Source organism: Aethalodelphis obliquidens, unplaced genomic scaffold (genome assembly GCF_003676395.1).
Source record: "Aethalodelphis obliquidens isolate GAN/ISIS:26980383/991018 unplaced genomic scaffold, ASM367639v1 scaffold3, whole genome shotgun sequence".
NCBI lineage: Eukaryota > Metazoa > Chordata > Mammalia > Artiodactyla > Delphinidae > Aethalodelphis > Aethalodelphis obliquidens.
In genome coordinates, this window is record NW_020837947.1 from 2,924,933 (window position 1) to 2,931,519 (window position 6,587).

The following is a 6,587-nucleotide window of genomic DNA, read 5'->3' on the forward strand; positions in this document are numbered from 1 at the left end:
GTGTGTAGCCTTTTCAGATTGGCTTCTTTCACTTCGTAATATGCATTTAAGGTTCCTTCATGTCTTTTCAAGGCTTGATAGCTCATTTCTTTCAGTGCTGAATCATATTCCATTGTCTGGATGGACCACACTTTATTTATCCATTCACCTACTGAAGGGCATCTTCGTTGCTTCCAAGTTTTGGCTGCTATAAGCATCTGTGTGCAGGTCTTGGTGTGGACGTACGTTTTCAAATCTTTTGAGTAAATACCAAGGAGTATGGTTGCTAAATCATATGGTAAGAGTATGTTCAGGTTCATAAGAAGCTGAAACTGTCTTCCAAAGTGGCTGTACCATTCTGCACTCCCATCAGCAGTGAATGGATCCTGGTCAGCATCTGGAATTGTCAGTGTTCTAGACACTGGCCATTCTCACAGGTGTGCAGTGGTATCTCATTGTTGTTTCACTTTGCATTTCCCTGATGACATATGATGGGAACATCTTTTCATATGTGTATCTGCCACCTGTATATCTTCCTTGGTGAGTTGTCTTTTAAGATCTTTGGCCCATTTTTTAATTGTATTGTTTTCTTATTGTTGAGTTTCAAGTGTTCTTCGTATATTTGCAATACAAACGCTCAGATATGTTTTTGCAAGTATGTCTTCCCAGCCTCTGACGTGTCTGTTCAGTCTCGTGGCAGTGTCTTCCACAGAGCAGAAGTTTTAAATTTTAATGAAGTCCAGCTTATCAATTTTTTCTTTCATGGATTGTGCTGCTTTCAGTGTAGTATCTCAAAAACTCATTGCCAGAGCAAGGTCACCTAGATTTTCTCCTACGTTCTCTTCTAGAAGTTTTATAGTTTTGCCTTTCACTTTTAGGTCTCTGATCCATTTTGAGTTGAATTTTTGTGAAAGGTTTGAGGTCTGAATCTACATTTTTCTCCCCACATGGATGTTCAGTTGTTCCAGCATGATTTCTTTTTTTAAAATTTATTTATTTATTGTATTTTTGACTGTGTTGGGTCTTGGTTGCTACGCGCGGGCTTTCTCTAGTTGCGGCGAGCGGGAGCTACCCTTCGTTGCAGTGCACGGGCTTCTCATTGCGGTGGCCTCTCTTGTTGCAGAGCACAGGCTCTAGGTGCGTGGGCTTCAGTAGTTGCAGCACGTGGGCTCAGTAGCTGTGGCTCACGGGCTCTAGAGCACAGGCTCAGTAGTTGTGGCGTGCGGGCTTAGTTGCTCCGCTGCATGTGGGATCTTCCTGGACCAGGGTTCAAAGCCGTGTCCCCTGCATTGGCAGGCAGATTCTTAGCCACTGCGCCACCAAGGAAGCCCTAGCATGATTTCTTGAAAAGACTGTTCTTTATCTGTTGAACAGCCTTTGCTCCTTTGTCAATGATCAGTTGCGTGGGTCTGTGTCCTGGCTCTTTACTCTAGTTCGTTGATCCATTTGTCTGTTCATTCACCAATACCCCATTGTCTTAACTTTTGTAGCTTTACAGTAAATCTGGAAGTCGAGTAGGGTCAGCCCTCTGACTTTCTTTTTCTCCTTCACTATTGTGTTGGCTATTCTGGGTCCTTTGCCTTTTCATATAGACTTTAGAATCAGTTTGTTGATAATCACAAAATAGCTTGGTAGGGTTTTGATTGGGATTTTGTATTGCATCTATAGATCAAGTTGGGAAGAACTGATGTGTTAATGGTATTGAGTCTTCCTGTCCATGAATGTGAAATCTCTCTCCATTTATTTAAATCTTCAATTTCTCAGTTTTGTAGTCTCCCTCATATAGATCTTGTACATATTTTGTTAGATTTATCCCTAAGTACTTTTTTCAGTGCTAATGTATTGTGTTCTTAACTTTAAATTCCATTTGTTCACTGCTGGTATATCAGAAAGCTGACTTTTATATATTAACCTTGTATCCTATAGCCATGGTATAATCACCTAATTCGAGGCATTTTTGGGGCTCAATTCTTGGGATTTTTTTACATAGACAGTCAGGTTATGCATGAACAAAGACGTTTATTTCTTCCTTCTCAACCTATATACCTTTTCTTTCCTTAATGCATTAGCTAGAATACAGTGTTCCAATACAGTGTTGGCTAAGAGTGGTGAGAGGGGAAATGCTTGCCTTTTTCCCGTTCTTAGGGGAAAAGTATCTAGTTTCTCACCATTAAGCATGAAGTTAGTTGTATGGTTTTTTTTTTTTTTTGCGGTACGCGGGCCTCTCACTGTTGTGGCCTCTCCCATTGCGCAGCACAGGCTCCGGACGCGCAGGCTCAGCGGCCATGGCTCACGGGCCCAGCCGCTCCGCGGCATGTGGGATCCTCCCGGACCGGGGCACGAACCGGTGTCCCGTGCATCGGCAGGCGGACTCTCAACCACTGCGCCACCAGGGAAGGCCAGCTGTAGGTTTTTTGATGTTCTTTATGGATGAGGAAGTTCCCTTCTATTCTCATTTTGCTGACACTCTTTATCGTGATGGCATCTATCTCATCTATTAATGTGATGTATTAATTGATTTTTGAATGTTGAACCAGCCTTGCCTACTTGGGATAAATCACACTTGGTCATGGGTGTATACTTTTTAAATACACTGTTGGATTTGATTTGTTAATATTTTCTTGAGAAAGGTTTATTTTATTTTATTTTGCCTACAGTTATTAGTTTGCTCCAGCACTATTTGTGGAAAAGGCTATTCCTCCTCTATTGAATTGCTTCTGCACCTCTGTCAATTTGATAATTTCATTCTCTAGTCTGTTTCATTCATCTGTGTGTCTAACCCTTACCAATATCATAGCAATATCATATCAATCATAGTCTTGATAATTGTAGCTATAGAGTAAGCCCTAATATTGGGAAGAGGGATTCCTCCCATTTTCTTCTTCTTTTTCATTTATTGGGGGACTGTTCTAGGATCTCTCCCTTTCTGTATAAATCTTAGAATAAACTTGTGTAAGTTTACAGAAATTTTGCTGGACTTTTGATAGAGATTCCATTAAACCTATGGATGATTTTGTGGAGAATTGACTTCTAATACATGAGCATGGCAAGTCTCTCCAACTATTTACGTCTTCTTTGATTTCTGATATCAACATTTTGTTGATTTCTATATTTGACTTCTGTTTCACTTGTCCATTTTTAAGATATATAGATGTAATTAATTGTGTGTGTTTACCTGTGTCCTGTAATCTTACTAAGCTCATTTATTAGCTCTGGGAAGTTTTTTGGTAGATTGCTCGAGATGTTCTACACAGACAACCACGTACCATCTACAATACAGACGGCTTTATTTCTTCCCCACAAATGTGGATGGCTTTATATCTTTTTATTTTTCCCCCTTATTGCACTAGAACATTCAATGCCATGTTGAACAAGAGGGGTGAGCACAGGCATCCTTGCCTCATTTCCAGTCTTAAAGGAAAATAATTCAGTCTTTAACCTTTAATTGTGATATTGGCTGTGGGCTTTTTGTAGATACTCTGTATGAGGCTGAGGAAGTTCCTCTCGATTCCCAGTTTGCTGAGAGATTTTATATCACTGGGTATAGAATTTGTTCAAATCCTGTGTCTGTGTCAATTGATTTCTTAGCCTGTTGATATGGTGGTTTACGTTGACTGATTTTTGAACGTTGAACCAGCTTTGCATGTCTGGAAATTCTACTTTTTCATGGTATATTAATTTTTTTATACATTGCTAGATTGGATTTGCTAATATTTTGTCGAGAATTTTTGAGTCTATGTTCATGAGAGAGATTGCTCTGTACATGTTTTTGGAGGGAGGCTGTCTTTCTCTGCTTTTGCTGTCAGGGTAATATTAACCTCATAAAATGAGTTGGCAAACATTCCTTCCTCATCTATTTTCTGGAAGAGATCGTATAAAATTTTGTGTTAATTCTCACTTAAATGTTAGATAAAATTATCTTGTGACACTATCTGGGTCTGGGGATTTATAAATTCGATTTCTTTAACGGTTTTGAGACTTCTAAGGTTACTAAGGTTATCTTTCTCATCTTGCCTGAGTTTTGGTACTTTGTGGGTTTTGAGAAATGACCCACTTCTTCTACGTTGTCAAATTTATGTGTATAAATTTTACAGTATTCCCTTACTATCGTTTTGATGGCTGAAGGATCTGTGGTGATATTTCCTGTTTCATTCCTGATGCAGTGATTTATGTCTTTTTATTTTTGTCAGTATTGCTAGAGGTTTACAGATTTTATTGAGTTTTCTTAAAGAGCTACCTTTTGTTTCATTGATTTTTTTTCTATTGTTTTCCTATCTTCAATTTTATTGAGTTACACTATTATCTTCATTATTGCCTTCCTTCTGCTTGCTTTGGGTTTCTTTTGCTTTTCTTTTTCTAGTTTTCTGAGGTAAGAACTTAGAACATCATTTTGAGATTTTTCCTTTCTATGTATGCATTTAGTGTTATAAATTTCCCTCTTAGCTGCATCTCACAAATTTTGATATGTTGTGCTTTCATTTTCATTCAGTTCAATTTATTTTAAAATTTCCTTTTAGACTTCCTCTGGGACCCATGGATTATTTAGGAGTGTTGGCTACTCTCCATGTTTGAAGATTTTCCTTTTGTCTTTCTGTCATCAATTTCTAGCATGACTCCATCTATCATTGATTTCTACTATGACTCCATTATGATCAGAGAACAAACTCTGTATGATTTCAGTTTTTCAAAAATTTGCTAAATTAAAAAAAAATTATCCAGGATATCGTCTGTCTTGGTGAGTGTTCCATGGGTGCTTAAAAGGAATGTGCATTCTGCTGTTCTTGGGTGATGTTGTTTTATGACATTGCTCAGTTCTTCTGTATTCTTGCTGGTTTTCTGTTTAGAGGTTCTATCAATTGCTAACAGTGGGTTCATGAAGTTCCTAACTGTAAATGTGGATTTCTCTTTTTCTTCTTTAAGTTCTTTCAGTGTTTTCTTCATGTTTTTGAGGTTCTGTTGTTTGGTGCATACATATTTAGGATTGCTATATCGTTTCGGTGAATTGATTCTTTACTCATTGTGCAATGTCTCTCTTTGTCCCTAGTGATTTCTTTGCTCTGAAGTCTACTTAATCTGATATAATGTAGCCATTCCTTTTTTGATTTTGCATTATATATCTTTTTTCACCCTTTTACTTTCAAACTACTTTTGTACTTAAATTTGAAGTGAGTTTTGTGAAGGCAGTGTATATTTGGATTGTGTGTTTCTATCCATTCTGCCACCCTCTGTTGTCTAATTGGTGTATTTAGACCCTTTACATTTAGAGCAATTATTGAAACTTAGGGCTTATGTCTGGCATTTCAATTTTTTGTTTTGTTTCTTCTGTTTCTCATTCCTCTGTTTCTCTTTTCTTGCTTTCTTGTGGATTACCTCAGCATATTTTAGAATAGCATTTTTATTTATTTATAATGTTTTTGATCATATCATTCTATATAGCTTCCTTAGTGGTTGTTCTAGATATTACAACATATATAAGTAACTCATCACAGCCTCCTTATATCAACATCTTACTACTTTGAGTGAAGTATTGAATGTTTACTCCCACTTGGGTACCTTTAACCCTTTTCTACTTTTTAAATAAAATTGTCTTAAGTATTTCCTCTATACACATGGAGCACTACATCAGGTAGTGTTAAGTGTTATAATGTTTGCTTCAACCATCAAATCTAATTTAAGAATCTCATGAGAAGGATAGTCTATGATTTTTACCTCTATTTTTACCCAGTGAATTAAACTGCTAGAGTTGCCATAGCAAAATTCCACAGATGGGGTAGCTTAAACCACAGAAGTTTATGTCTCACAGTTCTGGAGGCTGGAAGTCCAAGGTCAAAGTGCCAGCATGGTTGGGTTCCTGGTGAGAGATCTCTTCCTGGCCTACAAAGGGCTTCCCTCTCCCTGGGTCCTCACATGGTCCTTCCTTTGTGTGAGAGCACCCCTGGTGTCTCTTCCTCCTCCCAGAAGAGCACTGGTCCTATTGGGTTAGGGCCCCACCCTTATGTAACCTTACTTACTATTTTAAAGGCTCTATCTCCAAATATATTACATTGAGGGTTAAGGCTTCAACATAAGGACTTGGGGGGAACATAATTCAGTCCATAACACTCAACCATTTCTTTCCCTTTCTGAAAAAAATATTGAATATCTCAAGAATTTGTGTATCATCTTGTGCAGGGGCCATGCTAATCTTCTCTGCATTGTTTCGTTTTAGTATATGTATTGCCAAAGTGATCCTTCCAATAGTGTTTCGAATACTTAAATAATTCTTGTTATTGAGTCTGTTTCTCACCATAGAATCTGTTTCTCACATAGATTTTTTTATCTTTATAATATATTGAATAGATTCATTTTCAAAAGCAAGTTAACATCCGCTTGTCTATGTTGACTAAATTTCTACATGTCCTTAAAACATTATAACTTTACCAGTGTATTGGAGCAATTGGTGAAATTTAGGATGTAAATTAGATAATAGCGTTATAGCAATATTCAGTTCTTAAATTTGGTCATTTTACTGAGGTTATATAAGAGAATGACGTTTTTATTGGGAAATATATGATGAAATATTTAGGAGTAAATGGTCATTATGTCCGTAACTTTCTCTTAAATGGTGA

General features: G+C 37.4%; 1 non-coding gene across 1 annotated transcript; it reads right to left on the reverse strand.

Moving 5' to 3' along the window:
* Nucleotides 1-6,106: 6,106 nt before the first annotated feature.
* LOC113613327 (U6 spliceosomal RNA) lies at nt 6,107-6,210 on the reverse strand. The gene has a single exon (XR_003430186.1). It is a non-coding gene; the product is annotated as a U6 spliceosomal RNA (small nuclear RNA).
* Nucleotides 6,211-6,587: the final 377 nt, after the last annotated feature.